This window comes from Protopterus annectens, chromosome 5.part0 (genome assembly GCF_019279795.1).
Source record: "Protopterus annectens isolate FY-2018-M chromosome 5.part0, PAN1.0, whole genome shotgun sequence".
NCBI lineage: Eukaryota > Metazoa > Chordata > Ceratodontiformes > Protopteridae > Protopterus > Protopterus annectens.
The window spans coordinates 51,314,102-51,340,029 of NC_056735.1; the positions used below are offsets into that span (position 1 = coordinate 51,314,102).

General features: G+C 38.8%; 1 long non-coding RNA gene across 1 annotated transcript in view; it reads right to left on the minus strand.

Moving 5' to 3' along the window:
- LOC122802483 overlaps window positions 1-25,928 on the minus strand; it is a 542,380-nt gene that overhangs the window by 382,835 nt on the left and 133,617 nt on the right. The window contains exon 2 of the long non-coding RNA XR_006364939.1: window positions 8,562-8,697. This is a non-coding gene — a long non-coding RNA (uncharacterized LOC122802483). The remainder of the gene's footprint in view (window positions 1-8,561; window positions 8,698-25,928) is intronic.

Sequence of the window (25,928 nt, forward strand, 5' to 3'; positions counted from 1 at the left end):
AGAGTATTTATAGTGTTTTGAAGTATCACTTTCAGGATCAAAAATATCACTGCTTTTAATTCAAATGTTATAACTGCACACTCCATATGGAGTCTATGGATTATATATTTTCCTGTGTCCAAAGAAGGAAAAAAGGAACATGGCATGTACATCATACAAACAGAGGCAAACACACAAAATACGCTGCGTCTAACAACTCATTTAGATGATTAGTTGCATTTAAACAGATTTTTTACACTGGTACTCAAACACAGGGGATATATAATTCTTATAAAGTAAAAGAGTATCCTGCAGGGTATTCAGGCTAGACTCTCATGAACATACAATGCTCATGAAAGGACAGATGAATGACAGCAGTCAACAAGCTGTTAACCATTCTGTCATATGAACATACAGGTCATAAATTGCTCATTTATGCTGGTATCACGCAGTTTACATTGCACTGTCTCAGCTGTGTGATCCTCTAACTAATGGTGCCAATTGGCCATAACATGCTCAAACAAATATCACTTCATCAATTTGTACACTCGTGAACTTTGAATTATGTGTGCATTTGTGAAAGAAGCTATCATTAACATAGTCCACAGAATTCATTACTGGAAATGGATGTGGACATCAATCTGTGTATATAACACATGCATGGCACTTTTTGACATGAAAGTTGGATTACTACATTGCCTGGAGGGAAGTATTTATTAAACAATGCATTATTAAGGATGGCACATTTACATGACTAAACTGTTTAAGTTTTCAGATATTTGTTAACCTTTACACACTAACAGTACAAGTTATTTTTGTAACAATAACAGAACCACCATTTTATGTTTGTCTTCTCTGCTATTTATTTTCTAGATGTCCCCAAGGATGATGCACATACATGACAGAGTCATCATGAAGTGGAGCACATGATAACCAGACGTGAAGATGTACACATGATTATCATCCCTATCTGTTGTTCCTTCCACCTCATAGTGTTGGATCCCAAGGATCTTTGGACAGCATAACAATATTTTACCAGTAATAAACAGTATAATTACATTGATTACTGTGTATAAATGTGTCAGTGGTTACTACTTTTCTTTGTAATGTTTCAATGATATTTGACAGCTCAGCTGCTTTTTAACAAGCAGAAGTTGAGCATCCTGCAAAGACTGATAATTCAATATACTTATGAGAGTAGATTTATTTTGAAAGCAGATAAGGTGCATTGGAGGATTTTTATTGAAAGTATTGACCGATTCTTTCTTATTTTGTGTTGTGTTTTTAGGTCACTACTTCAGAAATGAAATGCATTATTTACTTTGCTAGCTATGTTGTTGGCCTAACATTTCACAAGTGTAGTATAAAGTGTACACACTGGTGTGCTAGTACATTAACATGGAAACACACAGTATATTCTGAAATACTGAAAAGTGCTGCCAGTCCAGACATTTATTTATTTATTTATTTATTTGAATTTGTTTACCAGGGTACATCACTGATCATATCTGACCAATTTCAGTTTCAGCCTGTGGTCAAAAACATAATGATTCCATGAAATATTTCACATAATATATACCTGACCAACTACAGTGCCAATCTTTGAATGGGCTATTGAGAGTGCTGTGCTATTTTCAGGAAGTATGGAAACACAGCATACCATTATTTGCTGAGATAATGCTGGAGCTACTTCACAAGAGAGTCGCAGGGGTCCAAGTACCTATACTGTCATGCTGCCTGAGTAGGACTAGAGAAACTTTTACATATCAATCCTCCATGGACATATTTCATTGAAACAGACCATTCAGTAATTGGGACAGCTGTTTCAACATTGTCGATTTGAAAATCTGTACAAGTTATAGCAAGAAATAAAGAATCTTGATCTTTGCTGTTCAGCAAACATGCTTACACTTGTACGAACCAATAACACCAGTAAAGAGTCATGATTGTTACCTCTGGTGTATTAAGACTACTGAAACAAATAGCAGTAAATGGCATGGTAAACATGATTAATGTTATTTAAGTAATACATCAAAAATAATCAGATATAGCCATGTGTGTCAATATACTGCTATAACCATTAATAATGAAAGCAGTAGCTGTGTAATGCAATCTGATCATCTCTAAGCACTAAACAATAAAACACTTTCCATTGATTTTGGTATTGTGGAATATACAGCATCATTTCTAGCGAGGTATTGTAAGCAATGAATGTTGTTGTTTGTCTTTCGGCTTTTCCCGGTATTAGATTTTTACAAAATGCCGAGGTGCCTGCTCGACGCTCAACCTTCAACGAAGGCACGCCCATTTATGCACACATGTCTTTCGAACGCTACCCAACCGCAGGGAGGACATGCAGACTCCACACAGAAGGCACTCTCAAGCCCAGCTGAGAATCGAATGGGAGAACCTCTTGCTGTGAGGTAACAACGCTACTGTCGTACCACCGCAGCATCCATTTGTAAGCAATGAATAATGATTGCAATATAATTCTAAACTTTTATTTTATTTAATGTAACAAATTATGATAAATGGGTTACAGATTTTAATAATAAAACAGTAATGCTTAATATATTATTCCTTCAAAGAGCACTTATCAGGCCAAACATGGATACATTTTACTACACAACTGACATGAAGTGCAAAACCTTCTTAAATACATGAAACTATAATTCGAACTTCAAATTTAACAATAATCTTTTATTCTTATAAAAATACTAAGTTGAAAATAAATTTACAAATTTTGGAATATACTGTCTTGGTTATGTGTTCTTCAAATTTCACTGCTTAGAAAAATATGTACAGTAAGTGACGACTCACAAAGAATGTCATGTGTCATTGCAAAATGCAGCAGTGACATTAGTTGCTATACAAATGTCAAGGTAACATATGAAGAGTTGTTACTACAGAAATGGGAGCTTATTCTTTAAACACAAACCAAACACTGGAAAACCAGAGAAAACCAGCCAAGATATTTGAGCGTAAAAACCTTTTACTTAACGCTTTCGTCGAAAGACTTCTTCAGAATACATCCATACAACTTTTCCAAACTAAAACAATACTTAATAATATTAAACATACAATAAAGTTGAAAGAAAAGAATCATTGTGCCAGCTTAGATTAGATGCAGATAGGTTCCCTGGTCTAAATGAATATTTTTCTAGTTAGCTTCACTGTGTGTGAGGTATTAACTGGAAATTGTCCACTTTTATTAAGCATCTGTTGGGTTGTTTGATTCTGATAACTTGTTTTGAAATGCTTTCTCTAGAGGTTCCTTTAGCTGTTTAAAACGTTCATTTAAAGGCTCACTGCTGCTTTTCTGCTGTGAGAAACATTTCTGCAGTTTGTTTTCCACCCTCCCTCCCTATTGGTATGTTGTTCTTATAGTTGGTGGCTTTGCAGTTGCCCGCCCCTACTGTAAATTTGATCTGGGACCCTCCTCCCAGTCTAGTGTCATTACCTCATTCTACCTAATACAGGGAGAACATTTGAGAAGGCCAATCAGCTTAGTTTCTGCTACTCCTTTCTCTCTTTCCACTAAAAAAAAAAAATTCTAAGCTTGTTTCCTGCCTTTCCTCTGGGTAGTCTAGTCTGGATATAGATTTGCTGTGTCCAGGACTATTTGTAGGCTTCTAAGCCCCCAAGCCTTTTTGTGTTGGAGGGAAGCCTTATAGCTTAATTTTGTTTCTTAGAACTAGCCAGTTTTTTTTTTGTTTCAGCACTCAAGTCTGTTTCTTTGAGCTCAGCACTTGTTCAGAACTTATTGTAAGCACTAAATAAGCTACAAATTAATACAGCACTCAACTTTCCTCACTGTCTAGAGGAAAACAGTTTCTAGTACTTAACAAATAAGCACCTATCCAGGCATGTCTAAGGGTCAGCTCCCGGTGTTTTCTCCTGTCTACCTGATGAATCTGGGCATCTTGGGGCAATGCAGTAATTGCCTCATGTACACAGACAACCCTCTCCTCCTACCACCCAACACTACAACCTGTGAGAGATGCACTTATGTAGCCAAACTAGAAGCAAAGCTCTCTTCACCTAAGACTGGACTAGACAGTCAAGAGGAGAAGGTAAACACTTGCACCACACCACACTAAGCACATAGTCCCTCAAAACCTACACCACCAAAACACACACATAGAAACACAAAACACACACCTACATTTGTGGAGGCTCTCAGTAAAAACCTGCCCAAGCAACAGGGACCTCCAAAGCAGAAACACAAGCAACCTCCACTCCCGCAACACAACCCAAATGACACATAGCCCACAAACTTAGTGTGCCACTAAACCACAGCCCATAAGGCATAACAACGTACCCAACACTCTAGTCAAAGGTGACTCTATAGTCAGGCACACTGATGTTCCACTCACCAGACTAAACAAGGAGAAAGTTACTGTCAGCTGCCTGTCAGGTGCCAGGATCCACCACATAATGCATGCACTCAGGTCACTCCACAACAAGTTAAAATATGACTCTGTCATTGTCCATGTTGGTGTGAATGACCTGAGATGTACCTCCCTGGACTACATGAAAAGGGACATGGAGGAGCTCTCCGATCTTGTAGCCCAGGCCGGCATGACCCTAGCCCTGAGTAGCATCCTGCCATCACCCAGAATGATACCACAGTACAAGGACAAAATGATTGAATTCAACAATTGGCTAAGCTTCTGGTGTCATTCTAAGGGGATCCAGTATCTATCTGCCTGGGATGACATGATCGACAAACCATGATGCTTTACCAGAGATGGCCTGCACCTGTCGCCCCTGGGATTCTGGATACTGGCTAAGGCTCTAGCCACCCCTCTAGTGCCATTTTTAGGCAAGGTTCAAATGACAAATTCACCACCCTAACAGGTACAGGCAAGAAGAATCTGAGGGTATTGCTACTCAATGCTAGAAGTCTAAACCTCAAAATGCACTCTCTCGAGGCACTCCTTAAAATGGAGAACATCGACATCTGTGCAGTGACAGAGACCTCGTTCAAGGCTCCAGAGTGTACCCCTGCATTACCAGGCTATAATTCATACCACACCTTTTGGCCACCTAACCTGGACCAAAACACTAAAGGTGGAGGCGTGTCCATATTCATTAAGGATATCCACACCTCCAGGCTAGTTGCTCAGCATAATGCATCTGAGATTATCCAAGTGCAACTAACTGAGGGCAAGACCACAATCCAAATTGTAGCTTGCTACAGATCCCCCACCATGCCCCAGGATTCCCACTCCTCATTTCTTGATACACTGGAAAATATTAGGGTACAACCTAACACCCTAATAATGGGCGGTTTCAACTACCTTACCATTAACTAGGAAAACTACTCATGTACCAACTCTTATGCTAAACGTTTTCTGGAATTCATAAATTCCAATGCCATGGATCAACTTATCCACACCCCCACCAGGGGCAGCAATATCCTAGACCTGGTTATTACCAACATGGGCAACCGGTGCTCCACACCAGAGATCAATTCCTCATTGGCCAGATCAGACCACAAGCTAATCACCCTAGACATCCCTCCCCCACCCCCCATTAGGAAAACCACAGTGAAAAATTTCTCCAAAGCCAACTTCACGCTTCTTAAGACAGAAGTGGCAAACTTCACGACACCCATGCTGACTGACAATAGAGGTATGACTGTTGAATCCTACACAAATGCACTTTATAAGCACATACACGAGTGCATGGATTGTGCAATCCCTAACAGAACCAAGATGCTATACTTCAAAAAAAGGAAGCCAATCTGGTGGTCCCTGCCATAAACAAACTCTACAACAGAAGAAAAAAACTGTTGCAAAAAAGACTAAAATCCCATGATTGGAGAAACTCCCTGGTCTGCCTCAGTAAGAAGTTGAGATCCCTCATAAAATCCTCCAAAGCTAGTTATGAAAACAAAATCGCCACTGACTCTAAAGACAACCACAAAGCATTCTATAGCTATGTCAAGAATCTCAGTGGCAACACTCAGATCTGCTCTGAGTTACAGCACAATGGCACTAAATATACAGAACCAACTGATATTGCCAACATCCTGGCAGATAGGTTCAGTGCTAACTTTATCCCCCTGTCATCCACTAAAGGGCCCATCTCTATACCAGAAGAATGCAAAGTTCCTGTAATCATGGCTGCACAGGTAGAAAACACACTATCCAAAGTCAAGAACACAGCATTCATGGGACCTGACAACATCCCAGGCTGTGTTCTACATGAACTACAGAACGAACTGGCACCCCACCTAAGTACCATGTTCAGTCATAGCCTCACCTCAGGCTATGTCCCCACTGAATGGCGCACAGCGACAGTTGTCACACTCCACAAAGGGGTAGCCACCACAGACCCCGGAAACTACCGCCCCATTAGCCTAACAAGCCTGGTCTGCAAGGCTATGGAACGTATCATCATGGAACTTATAAACAATGACATTGGTAATCTCCAAACTCAGGACCCCACCCAGTTCGGGTTTGTAAAAGGCAGATCGTGTCTCCTAAACCTGATAGACTTCAGCAGTCACCAAAGCCGTAGGTGAGGGTAAGGTGATTCACACAGCCTACCTAGATCTCACCAAGGCTTTCGACACCATCCCCCACTCTGGAATTATAGATAAACTCACTAAACTAGGTATAAATCCCTATGTCACAAGATGGGTTGCCAACTGGCTCACTGACAGACCCCACGCTGTGAAAGTAGCAGACTCCAAATCCAACTTCAGACCAGTGACAAGTGGATTACCACAGGGCTCAGTCCTGGGTCCTCTCCTGTTTGGTATCTACTTCTCTGAAGTACAGCCAACACAGAAGGTCTTTGGCTAACAAAGTTCGCAGATGACTGCAAACTAGGAGCCATAATCAAAACTCCAAAAGATGTGGACATCCTACAAAAGGGCCTCACTGAGACAGATGCCTGGTGTCAAAGCCATGGCCTCAAGCTCAATGCCAAAAAGTGCATTGCCATCCCTTTTGGTAAAAACTCTGTACCAAAGTGTGATAAAAGACCTTGTGACACAGGTGGACAGTAGTCTCTCCTTTGATAATCACATTGCCACAGTAGTCAGGAAATCCTTCCACGTGGCACACCTCATCACAAAAGGTTTCTCATCCAGGAAAAAAGAGGTCATTGTTCCCCTCTACTCCTCACTCATTAGACCCATTATAGAGTACAATGCCCCTTTTGGTATGTACCTCACTAGACATCTGCAACAACTGGAAAGGCCACAGAAATACCTCACAAAGAGGATTACCAGCCTCAAACAGATGCCCTACGCAGACCGTCTCAAAAAACTGCAGATTTACTAAGTCGCATATCGCCTACTCAAGAGGCGATCTCTGCCTAACACACAAAGCTATGTCAAACCAAGAGCTTTTAGACATGCTCCACTTAAAGAAATCCCAATCCCTATGAGATACACGCTCTAGGGACCTAAACCTTGTCACCACAATAAACAGAACATGCTGGAGGGATAGATTCCTGTCCCAGAGACTTTCCATACTCTGGAACAAACTACCTATCTATATCAAACAAAGCTCCTCATTAGCACTCTTCAAGAAAAATCTTGATGATTGGATGGGAGATAGGAAATTCACCCCGGGGATCACTTCTGTGGTTCTGCTCAACAGTGGCACAGGAAAATAATTTTCTTGGGTGGCGAAAGCCAGGGTACCTTTGGCTAGGCTTATATAGGCCCTAGGGCCAATAGCCTAGTACCTACCTATGAACCTATTAATATCAAATGTTTTTTAACAGAAGGTAATTAACATCTAATGTTATATGTAGTAAAGTACTGGAGTTTACATATTTTAATTTTAATTTATTTTATTGCATTAAATAATATGTACATTTTATTATTGTATTAAATGTATTTAATTTATGTTTGAGAGCACACATAGTATGTTTAATATTATTAAGTATTGTTTTAGTTGAAGTGTTATATTACTTTAAATTAGTAAACACAGTGGAGTAGATTATTGTTCTGCAATTAGTTTAATTGTTTTATTAATATATAATTAAGCATGGGAGGGGCATGATATATTTGTATTTAAACTTGGGAAAAGTTGTATGGATGTATTCTGAAGAAGTCTTTCGACGAAAGCGTTAAGTAAAAGGTTTTTACACTCAAATATCTTGGCTTGTTTTCTCTGGTGTTCCAGTGTTTGGTTTGTAGTTTCTTGTTCACTGGTGGTCATTTTTTCTTAGACATTCTTAAAACATTTCAAGTACATCCTAGCAGCTGATCTGAGCATACTGTGCAGATACTGCTGGTGATGTCACAGTTACATCATGGTGACAAAACCTCTTCCCCATCGTCAGCACCACTTAATTATGCTAATAACTTGACTCAGTGTGGTCCTGGTCTACCTTAATAAGAACAAATACACACAATTTTTTGAAGTGGAATTCGTGTTGCATAAACATTGCACTGCATTTGTGTGTATTGAATAATATACTAAATGTTTAAATTCATATATGAAGACTTTATTAATGCACAGTTTTACTGCCAATATATGTTGCAACGCACACTTTGAGGGTATAATCCTTTACACCATATCTGCATGCAGTAATCAAAACATTGCTTAACTTACTTGGTGTTGACATCTTCTTTCCACAGTGCTCATCCTTTTTAGACTTCAGTATGCTCACAAAGAGACATGGTTAATATTCATGTTTCACTGGTACTCCTTGTCCATATTTCCATTATACAGCGCCATCAGAAACACCCTATGAACAAAGAATGACATTTTATTGTTGATCATTATGTGGAAGGTTTTACAGCAATGGTAGCTACCTACAAATTGTTGTCCACCTGCCTATACTGATTGTAGTGTGCTCACTCAGGCCTTTCAGTATCACCTTCTTTCATTCATTCCTTGTAACCTGGCACATAGGCATCATGAATGGAGGGAAAGATCCATGATCACTAATGCCTGTCATCTGGTCACTGCAGGTGTGCATAAACATCTGGTGTATAAACTATGTACAATCCTTGGCAAAGATGCAGAGAGGTTGCACAGAAGCCATGTCTCAGTTACTCTTCTGTGAACCTATGGCATATTCAACAATGCACAGTGACATATGTTAATGTGGTTCCTTAATTAATTTTTGTCTGTTAAAAGGCTATACAGCTCATCAGCATGAGATAATTATGATATGCATAGCCATAACTCTGTAAAGACAGTGTATTTCACTGCTGTATCAGACTTTTTTATATCTGCATTGCATTGTATTAAAAAAAAAATCAGTGTCTGTCATTCGATTGACAGCACTATTATCAAGTGCTAATTAATCAAAGAAATATGTGTGAAGCAACTTTCGCTGACAATTCTCCATTATTGCCTAACCTCAGTGTAGGTACATTTAAGTTTGAGAGTGTGGAGGCCCCCTCACATGGGGGTGCAGGGGGGATTGTCCTTCTTGCAAAAACAATTGTGTCTGAGGTTTGACAACAGTTGTTTTGTTTACTTTTCAGTTATCCAGCATTCGATAATAGCAGTGTCAATCAACCAACATGCATTCAAGAATAAACTGTGTTTACAATCAACATGCAGCACACTATTGCAAAAGGACTCAATACAGCTAGTCTGTTTGTGAGGAGATAGGCAGATAATGTCTGTCATTAGTCACCTACCCTTTAAAATACTTATAAACTTCTTGACTGAGTGGACGCCTTAATACCAAGAAGAAATTTTAATCAGTGAACATATCTGTTTGGATACAAAATGATACAGGTTTGATTAATGAGCAATAAAAAACACTTCCATAGCTGACATAATTTCTCACACCTGTCCTTCCCTTCATGCATACCATGTTGGTAACGTCAGAAAAGTTCATTGGGATGTTTATGAATGGACTGCATGTGTAATCATTTATTCCCATTTTTTGTAAATGATGGATGATTTTACAGGGATGCAGATGATAATTCCAGTAAACATGACTTATGGTGCTTCTCCATCATTTTTCTTTATCTTTCATGCCTTTCTGCTGGAATAAAAAACATCAACTTTCTTCTCAATATCTAAACACTCAACCAGAAGAGTCACTTTAATATCAGTGCTGGAAAAGTCACATCATACAGAACTGCAAAAGAACATAAATGCAAAGAGGTTGTAACCTGCCTTGTGCCACAAGACTCATAGTGTTAAAATGAGTAGCATTTTCTTTGTGAAGCTGCTGGTTAGCCATGGTCACTCTGTTTGTGGTGGACTTTTTCATGAGACAGTGCTGGTTAGCCATGGTTACCCTGCTTGTAATAGTCTGTTTCATGAGACAGTGCTAGTTAGCAACAAGTTAACCAATTTGTGGGGGGGTCTGTTTTGTAAGACAGTGCTGTTTAGCCACGAGTTAACCAGTTTGTGGTTGTCTATTTCATGAGACAATGCTGGTAAACTATGAGTTAACCAATTTGCGGTGGTCTATTTCACAAAACAATGCTGGTTAGCTATGCTGAGTTAGCCAGTTTGTGGTGATCTATTTCATGAGGTGATACCAGTTAGCTAGGTTTACCTGTTTGTGATCTGTTAGAGCTTTCAGCTGCTGTTTGCCATCTTGAACAGCAGCACATTGCAAAAAATGTTTCAACCCCTCCAGCTCCATCAAGTTTGAATTCTTTACTTTAGTCTAGAAGATGCTGTCATCATTTTTACATGGCAGAGTACAGTTTGCACTTATATCAAGGACTTACCTTTAAAACCATGTTCGACACTTGACAAATACCACTTCCTGAATAATACAAACATCCCATAATAATCATTAACCCTCCTCATCAGTCACCTCTTTTCTCATAACATCCCTTACACTGCTCTCTTTATCTAACAGCTTTTTCACATACTCAGTGTTGTCTGCTAACAGCTGTTAAGCTTACTATATACCACATTTTACTGACCTGACAGTACCTACATATAACATCAGAGCTGTATGATTCATGATTCTGCTGTCATACCAGTACCTACACGTCATGCCAGTACCATGTGATTCAATGTTCTGCTATGATAACAATGCCTATATGTCAAGTCACTCCTGTATGCAATCATGGCTCTTCCGTTTTATCAATGCCTACATGACACATCAGTACCATAGGTTTCTTGACTGCAATCAGTTTTAATGCAAAATGTGGAGTGCAAGTCAAACTTGTTTCAGGTAGTACCCTGTTACAACCTATGTGTCCTTATACTAAGCAGTCTGCTACAATTGAAGCCTAAATCAGATGAGCTCAGTGCATAATATTGGTGTTCTACCACCTCAAAGTAACCCTCAGCTTTTTAGATTGCTATGTTCATCCTGTAAAAAGTAACATGTCACTAATAGTAAGTCCAAAGGGAATTTCAAACCACCATAACTTTATATAAACGTGTTAAAATATACAATATATATGCACAAGCTTTGGAGTATGACTCTGCACAGATTATAAAAAACAAATTCTTAATTACAACTATGATTCATATAACAGTTCCAGAAAATACTCAGTGCAGCCCCGGTTTAAAATCCGCAGTTAAATATGTAATCTGTTTTCATTCTGTTACCTGTTTAGAACATGGTACCTTCTCCTCTGACTCAGTTTTTGTATAACAGTAAACAGAAATGTGTGCCTGTTATTTGTTTCTAGGAAATGTTTAGCCAGTGCATTACTTTGAATATCTCTATACACATATGTACAAAGTTCAGAAATTCTTACTTTAACATAAAAACAGACATTTTGTGAATGTGGGTAAGTATACAGTATTTGCAGATATAAACAGAGAACACATCCAACTCAAGACTAAAATGAACAATCTAAGAACGGCACTAAATACAATATTTTATTATTTTTTTAAATAATAATAATACATTTTTTAAATCTAACTTCTTATTAAAATGAGTACCTTCAATAAAGCCATGAGTATAAGAAATAAATTAAAATGAACGAACCCAACAGTGCAAAGTCCACAAAAACAGAAAAGTAGTCACTGCTGAGACGGAAATCTCTTGAGTTTTTTATTTTTATTTTTAACACTCTAATACGTTAAAATAATAAAACGAACAGTAGGATTGAGCGCTTTCTTCCCTCACATAGGGATTTCATCAGAAATGCTACATTCTTTAGATGTAGCATTTCTAACAGAGCTGGGTCAGACATGGCTTTGTAAGTCAAGCAGACATCATCTCTTAGTAGGCGATATGAGACAGCTGGTGTTTTTTGAGTCTGTCCATGTAGGACATGTATTTAAGGCCTAGGATCCTCTTTGTGAGGTACTTTTGTGGCCTTTTGTGGCCTTTCCTGCTGTTGCATGTATCTAGTGAGGTACATGCCAAATGGGGCATTATACTCAATGACTGGAAGAGTAGAGAAAGACAATGACCTCCTTCTTCTTGGATGCAAAACCTTTGGTAATGAGATGTGCCACATAGAAGGACTTTCTGACCACAGTGGCAATGTGGTGGTCGAAGGAGATGTTGCTGTCAATCTGTGTCCCCAGATCTCTTATAATGCCTTCAGTGTTCAGTGGGCTCCCATCAGTGTGGTATTTAGTGAGAACTGAGTTTTTCCCAAAGGGGATGATGACACATGTTTTGGCATAAAGCTTAAGGCCATTGTTTCGACACCAGTCATTGGTCTTAGTGAGGCCTTGCTGTAGGATGTCTCCATCACTCGAGGAGTTAATAATGGCTCCCAGCTTGCAGTTGTCTGTGAACTTGGTCAGCCAGAGTACCTCTGTGTTGGCCTAGACTTCTGAGAAGCAGATGCCAAACAGGAGAGGACCCAGGACTAATCCCTGTGGGACTCCACTCATGACTGGTCTGCAGTCTGACTAGGAGTCTGCTAATTTCACACTGTGGGTTCTATCTGTGAGCCAATTTGCAACACACCTAGTGACACAGGGGTTGATGTCTAGTTTGGTGAGTTTATCAATAATTCCTGAGTGGGGAATGGTATCAAAGGCCTTGGCCAGATCAAGGTAGGCCGTATGAACTGCCTTGCTCACATCCACAGCTCTGGTGACTGACTCAAAGAAGTCAACCAGGTTGAGCAGGCATGATCTACCTTTTCACAAAACTAAATTGCGTGGGATCTAAAGTTTGGAGATTTCCTATATCCTTGTTAATTAGGTCCATGATGATGTGCTCCATAGCCTTACATATCAGACTCGTCAGGCTAATGGGGTGATAATTTCCAGGGTCTGTAGTTGCTCCCCCTTTATGGAGAGGGATGACTGTAGCAGTGCACTATTTTTAGGGACAAAGCCTGAGTTGAGGCTGTGATTTAACAGGGCACACATATGTGGTGCCAGTTCACTTTGTAGTTCATTTAGAACACATCCGGGGATATTATTGGGTCCCATGGAAGCTGTATTCTTGGCCTTAGACAATGCAGCTTTAATTTGTGCTGCAGTAATACTGGGTGCTTGGCCTTCCGCTGGTATTGTGATTGGTACTTTAGGGGGGGACCGAGTGGTAATGTTGGCACTGAATCTGTCGGCCAGTAAGTTGGCAATATCTGTTGGTTCAGTAAAGGAGGTACCATTGTGCAGTAACTCAAAGCAAACCTGGGTATTGCCGTGGAGATTCTTGATATGACTATAGAAAGCTCTGTGGCTGTTTTTAGTGTCTGCCTCAAGGGGACCACCAGATTGGCTTCCTTTTTTTGGAGGAAAGCGTCTTGGTTCTGCTGGGTATGGCTAGTTCCAAGCATTTATGTACGTGTTCGTACAGTGCATTGGTATATAATTTGGCAGTCATGCATCTATTTTCCATTGTCATGGATGCCATGAAGTTAGCCACCTCTGTTTTTAGTCAGCTTTAGAGAAGTTTTTCATGGTGGTTACCTTTGTGGGGGGGGGGGGGGTTGAGATTTGGATTTCCATGGATTAGTTTGTGGTCGGATCTATCCAGGGATGAAGTGACTATTTGTGTAGAGCAACAGTTGCCCATGTTAGTAATAACCATATCAAGGATGTTGCTTTCTCTAGTGGGGGTAAGAATGAGCTGGTCCAGGGCATTGGAACCGATGAATTCCAGGAAGCGTTGGGCCAGTGTATTGGTGCATGAGTAGTTTTCCCAGTTGATGGAGGGGTAGTTGAAGTCATCTAGCATGAGAGTGTTGGTTTGGACCTGAATGGTTTCCATTCTGCTTAGGAACACGGAGTGAGAGTCTTGGGACATGGTTGGGGACCTATAGCAGGCTACAACCTGAAACGCCATCTTACCCAATGTTAGTTGTACCTGAAGTATCTCAGATTTGTTATGCTGGACTACTAGTCTGGAGGTGTGCATATCATTTATAAATATGGAAACACCACTGCCTTTGGAGCTTTGGTCCATGTTTTGGGGCCAAAAGGGGTGGAATGAATTATAGCCTGGTAGCGCAGGGGTGCTTTCTTCTGCTTTAAATCAGGTCTCCATTACAGCACAAATATTGATGTTCTCCATTTTGAGGAGTGCTTCGAGCAAGTGCATCTTGAGATTTAGACTTCTAGCATTGAGCAGCATGACCCTTAGATTGCATTTATTTGTAGCTGTTATGGTGGTAATTTGGTCTTTGGGACATCACCTAAAAAAGGCACTATAGGGATGGCAAGAACCATAGCCAGTATCTGGAAACCCAGGGGTGACAGATGCAGGCCATCTCTTGCAAAGCATCAAGGTCTGTCAATCATGTCATCCCAATCAGACAGATACTGGATCCCCCTAGAATGACACCAGAAACTTAACCAATTGTTGAAGTCAATAATTTTCTGCTTGTACTGTGGCATCATTGTGGGTGATGGTAAGATGCTGCTCAGGGCTAGGGTCATACCTGCCTGGGCCACATAATTCTAGAGCTCCTCCATGTCTCTTTTCATGTAGTCTAGGGAGGTGCATCTCAGGTCATTCACACCCACATGGATAGTGACAGAGTCATACTTGTACTTGTTGTGGAGTGACCTGAGTGCGTGTGTTATGTGTCAGATTCTGGCACCTGATAGACAGCTGACTGTTACCTTATCCTTATTCAACCTAGTGAGTGGGACATCAGTGTGCCTCACTATCGAGTTACCTATGATTACTGTAATGGGCAAGCTATTTTGCCTTTAGGGGCTTTAGGTTGAGGAGCACACTGTGTAGGTGAGCTATGTGTCCTGTGGTTTGTGCTGTGTTGTGGTGATTAAGTGTGTTTATGCCTTGGAGGTGTCTGCTGTTTGGGTAGATTTCTACTGAGAGCCTCCGTGAAGGTGGGTGTGTGGTTTGTGTTTTATGTGAGAGCCGTGATGGTGGGTGTTCTGGAGGGTATGTGTTGCATGTGGTGTAGTGCAGGTGCTAACCTTCTCCTCTCGACCAGTTATTCCAGTCTTGGCTTGAGAGTGCATGGTTTCCAATTTGGATATATAAGTGCATCTCTCACAAGTCAGAGTGTTGGGAGGTAAGAGGAGAGGGTTGTCTGTGTACATGAGGCAGTTGCTACACTGCCTCAGAATGCCCAAGTTCACCAGGTTACTGACCTTTAGACTTGCCAGGAGGGATGGCCATTATTATTAAGTACTGGAGCTTTTTCTTTATATAGTACTTTCACAGGAAAAGCGTCACTTAAGGTGTCTGAGTCTGTACAGAGCACTGCCAAGCACTTGAGGGGAAACTAATACATACACCCTGGAAATTTAAGGATGAAGTATTTAGACAGATATTCTGAAGTTAGAAAGAAATCAAGCAGCACTTACTGAAAAAACAAAGAATTAGCTTGTCAAGAGTGATGAAAAGAGGGGAGTCACATGAATGGCTACTGCCTGGCTACTACTAATGCTGGTCTCAGCACAGCTTCACTCTGTTGGGATACAATACTCCTTTGCTTCTTCTCTCACCAGAAGCAAAATGTTAGCACCAATCCCAAGAAGAGAAGTAGGCCACAGCCTGTTTGGTGATCCACAGTCTTGTCCCAGATGATGCAAGGGTCTGCAGGCTTGTAGCCATTTTCTGGTAGATGCCTCGAATAGCAGCCAGGCCAATCAGGTACGTTAAGCACAGACACTCGCTCTCCAACCAGAAAGAGTCAGGAATCAATGGACTCTGGTCCTACTCTCTCCAGGATCAGAATATAAGCACAAATTCCAAGCTGTCACCTATACAGCAGTTATTATGCTTTCTGGTGATCAGCAGTCTCCAGGAAATAATGTAACTGCAGTCCTTTTCTCACCAGGAGAAAACAGAAGCACTAATCCCAAGATGACTACTGAGAGGCAGAATGTGTGCTCTCCAACAACTGGTGGTCTTGCAATAGATGCTTAAAGGTAAGATGAAATAAATGGTTTATCCTAAACACTACACTGTGCACTAGTGGAGTTAGATGTGAAAGTAGGTAACTTACGTTTTACCTGTCTAAAAAGTTAAGTTTTAGTGGAGAGTCACTATTTTTAAAACAGCAAGATAGATTGAAAGGTGGTCACTTTTGTATTCTGGTACTATGGAATACAGTAGGGTGGCCAATAAATTTAAATAGTTGAAGGGGAGTGATTTCACAAAATGATAATTTTGTGCTTACTCACACCAGCCAGTAAAAGCAGAGGAAATTAGATATATGGTCAAATTAACATAAGGGGCAGGCAACTAGAAAGACAGTGTTTAAGAACACAGCAGTAACCAGATAAGAGGTTGGGAAAAATTTCTGTCTGACTCACAAGAGACAGAGCTGTGGTCTCTTTTCAAGTTTTCAAATGCAGTTAAACGCAGAATACAAGTAAAACCCAGCGTAAAGAAAACAAATCATGGTATACAAAATAGAAAAAGGCAATAAAGTAATACAAAATACAACAAATAAAAAGCAAACTAACCTTTCCCTCAAATAAAGAAATCTTTTTCCAGTTATTTGCTATTGATTTTATTTCATTAATCATAATATCATAATTAACTTCAACAAGTTCATCAAGTTTCTGAATATTTCTTTAAGTGACTGTTTAGCAGCTTATACTAATTGGGCTCCCATACAAGTATATAAAGATCATAAACTCAACTCTACCTGCACCCTTACACAATTTACACAGGAATTATTTATTCAAACATTAAACATTATAAACTGATCTGTCCTAAAAAGTCTTCCTCTTAATGAAGCTGTCGAACACTTCAACGTACTTTTTCAAAGTATACTTAATTCCCTTGCCACACTGTGTACAAAACATGTTAAACATAATCCTTTCCCTTGGGTGACCAAATCCAGCAAACTCCTTATGAAAGAAAGAGATCGTGCATGAAGCTCTTGGAAGAAGAACAAAAGTGATAATAATTTACATCTTATAGACGGTTTCACAACCAAGTTAAAAAACAAGTTATTAAAGAAAAAAGCTATACTACAACACTTTTCAAAATATATACAAACACAACTGTAGACATTTCTGGTTAATCACATCTTCCCTCCTCAACCCAGGAACTAGAAAGTATCCCAACCCCTGTCCTGAATGTACCCCGTTACAACTAGGCCACCAACTTTAGTAATTACTTCATTTAATCTATAAACTTATCCCTAAGCCTTGCTGCTCATCCCTACCCTTACAAGTACATTCCCTTAACTCCTCTGTTTTCCCCTCCTCTCATCCGAATCCTGCTTGGACTCTACCAAACACATGTGCCTGCCAGTCATCTCACCATTCATCTTTGAACCCCACCCCTTTTCCCTTCAGCCTGTTCTGACATCTGTTATAAAAAATATTACTCAAGCTTAAACCCGTTCAACATCTGTGGATAATCTCCCCCAAAGAATACCCAGAACTTGCTGTAGGTGCCATAGCCTATTCAATCAGTAGTCTTATTAATAGAGCCATAGCTGAATTTCATGTTCCAGACCTATGGAAGAGATCTTATATAATCAACTGTGACAATTCAACTGATTTAACAAAATTCCAGCCTATAGCCATACTGTCACCCCTCTCTAAATTCTTGAAAAGGTATTCATCATCAACTACAGCAATATCTCCTACATAATCACCTGATCTCTAATACCCACCATGGTTTCTAATCAGCTTACAGTACATTTACATTCCTATTATCCTTCACTGATACTGTCAATAAAGCAAGAGATTCTGGTAAACTTTTATCAGCTGTATTTCTAGACCTATCTAAATTTTTTGGCAAGGTCTCTCACTATGAACTTCTCATTAAGAGCTAGAACCTTGGCTTGTCATCTATCTCTACTAAATGGTTTCACAGCTACCTTACTGGTAGACAACAAACAGTAAAATGGTAAGGCACTATCTCACCACTACTTCTTAATGCAACAGGTGCCCCACAAGGATCTATACTTGGACCTTTATTTTTTAACATGTTTATTAATAACTTACATACAGCCTGAAGACAAGGTACTCTTATTCAATACCCAGATGACTCCACTATCATCTGTTCTTCTGACACTCCTACACACTTATAACAGACAACCCAGCAAGTATTCTCTTAGATCAAAACCTGGCTCACTAGAGCTCAACTACTACTTAACCCAAACAAAACAAAGCTTCTTCTCTTTACTTCTAAATTAGTCACCCCTGACAAAACTGCATGCGAGATTTTCTCCTTAAACAATGCTAAAATTGAAAGAGTTCCCCACACTAAATTACTAGGTGTAACTATTGATGGCAAACTAATGTTCATCCTACATATTCAAAGTAACATCAAGGAAGCCCACAAGAAATGTGGCTTATTATATAGGAATAAACACATTATGAATATTCCTACTAAAATCATGCTAGCCAAATCCAACTTCCTACATTCACTGCTTAATACAGACCCAGTTCTGAACAACCCACAAGCTTCCTTGAAAGTTAAGTTAGAAAGCTGTTAACAACAAAATTGCTAAGTTCCCAATGAGTGCTAGGCACTTGTCATATCACTGTTAAACTCTACATTCCTTTAAATGGCTGAAACTTCCCAAGATTTGACCTTATCTGCAACTCATAACTATATACAATATTACCAACAAATCTTCAGATTGTACAGTTATCGGTAAATTCCTTAACCTGCATATCGCAAACAGAACTCTAAGATCAGAAGACAAACAACTTCTCACTGAATCTAAACCCTCCAGTCCTTCATGCCAAAGTCTACTCCTACTGTGTTGCTAAAGCTTGGATCCCCCCTACCATTAAATATCAGAATGGTCTTTAACCTTGCTTCTTTTAAGTGCTCACTAAAGGAATATTTAAGCAAATCATTGATCTGTTCCTGTTCCAAACCTGGACAAAACTATGTATCATTCTCTGTCATTCTCTCTGTTTTTTTACCTTTCCTCTTTCACCTCCTCTGTGCATTTTTATGCTCCCTAACGTAATTAATCACAGTGTCTTCCATACCTTTACCTAACTGCTGCAGCCTTTTGTCTTGAGTTGTGCAAACTTATACTTTACTATCCGTTATCATCCCTTACCTCTAATACTCTTTGTCTCTCAGGCAGCTCTGTTAGGACAGATGACTGTTCGACCCTGCAATCTTTTTACCTATTAGCGAATGCATGACTTATCCTGTTATATTAACTTTAAATTTCAATATCAGTTGCTATAATGTTATTGTGCTCTTCTTACATTTATGTATCATTATCTTAAGAATGTAACAAGTTGTTTGTAGTAGTTTTTTTTCAGAAGTTTAAATTTTTACTACAGTTCAGAAATATTACCCTTTATTGTATTTCTGTTCAATTGTTTTTTTATATGTTGTAATGTGGAGCTTTTCCTCCCAGGCAACCACTGAAAGGGGGTTCTTTATTTGGCCCAGTTGGGCTTTCCTGTTAAACAAAAGGCAAATAAACAAATAAATAAATAGTTACCTCTAAATAGTTCATATTGTTTCAAATGTTGCAACTTAACTGTTTGTTAGTCAAGTCTATAGTTGTTTGGTAAGCAACATACTGGTAACAGCTGAAGTATAAATGAACTTACATCTCTGATTGTTAATCATCTGCACTGGGTTAAAATTTAAGAAGCTATTTTATTCATTATAAAACAATATTTTTCCCTCCTTAAAGATTTTTAATGGATGCATAGCTAGTGCGAAACAGTAATAGATCATTAGAGGAAATATTCTTTTTATAAATTTAATAGGTTTGGAAAACAGCTATCATTAAACATGAAATAGCATTTTGGTATAATGGTTTTATGAAATTTATAAACATATCCAAAAACTAATCCCAAGATTTTAAACAAGTATGTCCAGATATATTATATCTGGCATAAGCTATTAAAGTCAAAGTATTATTTTGATATTATCAAATATTTATTAAAGCTGAGATCTTTAAGATAGGTAAACATATGTCAGTTCAGGGTGAGCATTGTTTAAACATTTCTATCAATTTTGCTGGTCCTTTTATGTCATGTGCTTTCAATTGTTTTATATTTATATGATTTGATTTACTTATTTTGAAACCCCTACAAAGTTTCATTTCATTTGGGTGACAAATGCCTTCAGTTGTACTGGAATAAATGTGTTCTGGCTGTGCATTGTGCAATCTGTTTTTGTTTTTCTCGTAGTTTCTATTATAATTATTTAATGCCATCATTGCACTGAAAAAGATTACCAAAGAAAAGCACTAAATTTAATAAACCCTATGTAAGCAATAATGCTTTCCAGGGTGTGTGTGTTAATGTGTAATTAATGACCATCCAGGGTTGTTATGAGGCCCAATGCCTCAGACAGAGGGCCTCTGCACCCCTGGAAGAACATTAACACATTAACACACATCCTAGAGGGGATTAGTGCTCTTAGAAAATGTGCTCTGTGTAAAATTGTTGTGTTTTGCTTACTTTTTTTTTAAGTGCTGTAGTATTTTTTATATACATTTTTGATGTCAAATAGTTCCTCCGCCTAACATTTCAAACTTTCTGTAGTGTATGTTAATGGTGTTGGAGGAAGCATTTTACATCAAAAATATATAAAAAAATAAAATAAGTAAAACAATTTTACAGATAACCCATTCTCTCTCTGTCTTTCATAACCAGTCTCTTCTGCTTTCACACACACATGCATATACACACACACTCTCCTCTGGTTTCATTCTCGCATTCACTCACATAAGCATAACTCTCAACCTCTTAGCACAAACAAACTGGACAAAGCCAAAAATAAGTATTGCTTTTATAAACTTAGAAAGTCACTAGAATAAAAAGGTCTTATATTACGATGTATTTTCTGAAGGATATAAAGCCTGAAACTCAAATACCTGTCATTATTTAGTGAATTCACTCCTCACTGATTTGACTCAAAACTTCAGAAAACCACAACTTTTATGGAGAACAAACAAAAAAAAATATGAGGCAAAAATCTGAATATTCTGTGAAAATGCTGACATTTGAGAGCTATGTACAGAAGTCTGCTGTCAATTTCTCTCTCGATTGTTAACACAGTCTCTTCTGCTTTCATACACGCATTCACCACACAAGCAGACAGAAACAAAACCACACATACACATACATATACACTTCTTTCTGTTTATTTTATTTTTTACACTCACTAAATGGCAAAAGCGCTGCTTATCGAGTCTAAAGTAATGGCAGCTGCTTTTTCTGTAGTCCACCTCCACAGCAGCTTAATATGCTGCCATGAATGTCGGACTCGTTTTTCAGCATGCATTACTTGTACATTAATACCCTGCTGGATAACGTTTGTTCTCCATCAGGGTGCTGATGTGCAGATTGCCCATTCTCTAATACAATGTAATGTTTACATATTTCCAGTGGGCCTCTATCACTAAGAAGTTTAAGGTATTACACTGTTAAGCCTTTGGTTTGTCAAGATCTTCTTCAATGTTTTTTTTCCCATGAGGGTTTTCTGACTTTTTTCCTTTGTTTTGTTCATTATTTAGAAAAATGCATTGCTTAACTTTATAAACAACTCCACTGTCTCTCCAAAATTCTTAGGGTTGTAGTGATTCTACACCATTTTCAATGGCTGGAGAACACATTTATAATGCACTGCACGTGTCTGACATATATGTGCTGATATGTATGCTGTATAATTTGTTAAATGTATTTTAGGTTTCTTTTTTTTTTCTTTTCTTTTTTTAGTACCCAAGTGTGAGTCTATGTGAGGATGCCTTAGGACTCTTGATGTCTGACTCACAATTTTTCAGTAATTTGAGCAATTTTTTTTTTAAATGTTGTATTTCACATTTTATATGCCTTTGGAAAGGGCTGAAGCTTATCTCTCATCATCTTCAAACTTGTATTTTTTTTCTGTGCTCAGTGGGGTGGAGAACATACCAGATATATTTTTTTGTTTTCAATAGCTACAGACTGTCAGACATATTATTTATTTTACATTTGTTTACTGGGAAAGTCTGACTGGGACAGAGCCCATTTTCAGCAGAGGCCTGGGAAGAAAGGCTCCAGATGAATGTGGGAGGAAACTGGAGCACCCAGATGAAATGCACACGATTGAGGGAGGACATGCAGACTCTGCATAGAATGTACCCTAGCCAAGAATCAAACTGGAGAACCTCTTGCTGTGAGGTGACAACACTAACTGCTGCATCACTACACCACCCTTATTCTTATGGATAATGTTGGATTTACAATGACCACACTGACTGACTGTCCACTCAGCACGCATATTGTTGAATGTTAATTAGGTTTCATTCTATAGCAATAAATAAACTCTCTTTTCCTCTGACTCTGATTGATGTGTCATCTTTGTGGCTCTGTTGTTAGTTTGTCAAATGCAGTTCCATTGGCTATAAAGGAGTGTTCTTAAGTAGAATGCCAAGAGATTTTGAACCTGGAAAGTCTGTTAGCTGATGTTTGCTGTAGTGTAAGCAGCTGTGATTAAAGTATAACTTCAGTAACAGCAGCTTCCTTTTTATTCTAATGATGTTCAGCATTTTCAGACTTCAGTCAGTACTGTAGGAAGACTTTCTTTTTCTTTTTGACTATTTTATTTGGCATTATTATTATTTCTATAAACACATACTTAGATTAGCACTTTGAAACCATGAGTTCAATAAAAATAGACAAATTGAAATCCACAAGAATTAACATTTCTTACCATGTATATATTGCTTAGTTTGTTAAAAGTTGCTGTATAGTACATCTCTTGCCATGTATATAACAACTATTAACAAACCAAACAATAACTGCCATGACTCTACCTCTTAGCAAGGTAACTCTGGCATCATCTTGTCTATGCTTTGTCTTACCTTTCACATAATCTACATTTGACTAATTATTAATACAAAATGCATACAGTATAAAGAAAGAGAAATTATTAGGTAACTAAGGCACTCTAAATGCTTAAAAAAATAAAATGATATGAAGAAATAAAAAAGGCAAAGAAGAAGGAAAGAAATAGATAAAGTACACAAGGTAAAAGAAGAAGAGAGAGAGGGAAAGAAAAAAGAACGGAATGAAAGAATGGCACAAGGGTAATTTCCAGTGCTAAATAGCATGTCATCACTTAACAATAACCCAAATGCTTAAAAAAACAAAAAGAGCAGGAGCTATAACTTTCACTATATTGGGATCCGCAGTCTTATCACAAATGTTTGGTGTGACCAATACCCATTTCAACATAGCAGTTGCTTCTATCCCTGTAATCTGTACTCCTCAGTCCCCAGTGCTCTTTACTCACCGATAGTTTCTATGATTTCTGTTTTCTTTTAACCATCTTCATAGCCACCATCGCAGTCACTGGGACTGATTTAAAGAAGATATTGTATCTTACATGTTATCTGGTATATGCAATACAATCCCCTAAAATCTATTTATTTATATATTTATATTTGCTGTCTGAAGTACTCCACAGATCTCAATGGGACATTTGCAGGTACAGCCTGAATAAATAGAATTACATAAGAAATTAACAAAACAAGAATATGCTAAAAAACAAATGTAACTCTCTCTCTCTCTCTCTCTCTCTATATATATATATATATATATATGGGTCCACTTTTAAATCTCAAAATACCAAAAACTCGAGTTCTGAGATATCGAACTCAAAACATCGAGATTTCAGTATCTCGAAATTTAAAAGTGGAAAAAAAATAACTAAAATAAAGTGTTTGCAAGCCCTCCTGCACCCCCCACCCCCTACTTAAATATACCAACTCTGAGATTGTGCTACAGTGAAGAGAAGGTAAGTCCAACAGGAGCATTACAATGTTTTCAGATTTAGCTCACGTATTTGAATTTTTTATAGGCCTGCATTGTAGGGGTCTATATTATATATTCGAATGCTTAAATGTTCGATCACTAAAAAAATGCAGCTGTAAAAAAAAAAAACGAAACAGACAAAAACTAAAAGGTGTAAGATCATTTGCATATATCCCATGTGCCACTGATACAAGAGGTTTGGGAGGTCACTCAGTGGAAGTTCTAGCTTTGCTGGAGTTTTCATTTTGTTTTTACTGATTGGTTTTCCAGTGACCTTCTCACATATTGTTTTAGTTTGTTGTTTGGGATATTTTTGCAGAGACCCTAATGATAATAGACATCAGCTGAGTATAACAGCCCTGTGTTTCTAATGCTTAGTCAAATACTCTGCTTGTGCTGTGCTGATGAGGTCATAACAAAGCTGACATATGCATATCCACAGCTAGTGGGGTTTGGCTTTATTAGTCTGAAATTGTCCATTAAAATGAGTCATGGGTATTCAAAATTGCCAATTAGCTGAAACACCTAATGTTCATAAGGATCATTTGCATACATCCCATGTGCATCTGATAGAAGAGGTTTGGGAGGCCACTCAGTGGCAGTTCTAGCTTTGCTGGAGTTTTCATTTTGTATTTAATGAGTTTTTTTTCTGTTACATTCTCACTTATTGTTTTAAAATGTAATGTCCCAGACATTTGGAAGAAAGTATACATATTTCCTCTTCATAAAGGATGACCCTCTGATGATTACTCCAACTTCAGACTAATTGCCATCCTGTCACCATTATCTAAAATATTAGAAAAGTGTATCCAATCCCAATAACTGCAATACTGTTCTTCTTTCGGCTGCTCCCATTAGGAGTCACCACAGCGGATCATCTGTTTCCATTTCTTCCTGTCCTCTGCATCTTGCTCTGTCATACCAACCACCTTCATGTCCTCTCTCACCACATCCATAAACCTTATCTTAGGCCTTCCTCTTTTCCTGTTACCTGGCAGCTTCATCCTAAGCATCTTTTTCCCAATATACTCTGCATCCCTCCTGAGCACATGTCTAAACCAACGTAATCTTGCTTCTCTGGCTTTGTCTCCAAACCTTCCAGCCAGGACTGACCCTCTAATATACTTATTCCTAATCCTGTCCACCCTTGTCACACCCAGTGCAAATCTTAACATCTTTAACTCTGCCACGTCCAGCTCTGACTCCTGCCTTTTTGTCAATGCCACTGTCTCCAATCCATATAACATAGCTGGTCTCACCACCCTCTTTTAGACCTTCCCTTTCACTCTTACTGGTACTTGTCTGACAGAAATCACTCCTGACACTCTTCTCTACCCACTCTATCCTGCCTATACTCTCTTCTTCACCTCTCTTTCACATTCATCATTACCCTGAACTGTTGATCCCAAGTATTTAAACTCATCCACCTTCACCCCCTCTACTCCCTACATCCTCACCATTCCTCTATCCTCCCTCTCATTTACACACATATATTCTGTCTTAGTCCTGCTGACCTTCATTCCTCTTCTCTCTAGAGCATATCTCCATCTCTCCAGGGTCTCCTCCACCTGTTCCCTACTCTCACTACATATCACAATGTCATCTGCAAACATCATAGTCCACGGGGACTCCTGTCTGATCTCGTCTGTCAACCTGTCCATCACCATTGCAAATAAGAAAGGGCTCAGAGCTGATCCTTGATGTAATCCCATCTCCACCTTAAACGCATCTGTCACTCTGACCACAGACCTCACCACTGTCACACTATCCTCGTACATATCCTGCACCACTCTTACATACTGCTCTAGCACTCCCGACTTCCTCATACAATACCGCAACTCCTCTCTAAGCACCCTGTCATATGCTTTCTCTAAGTCCACAAAGACACAGTGC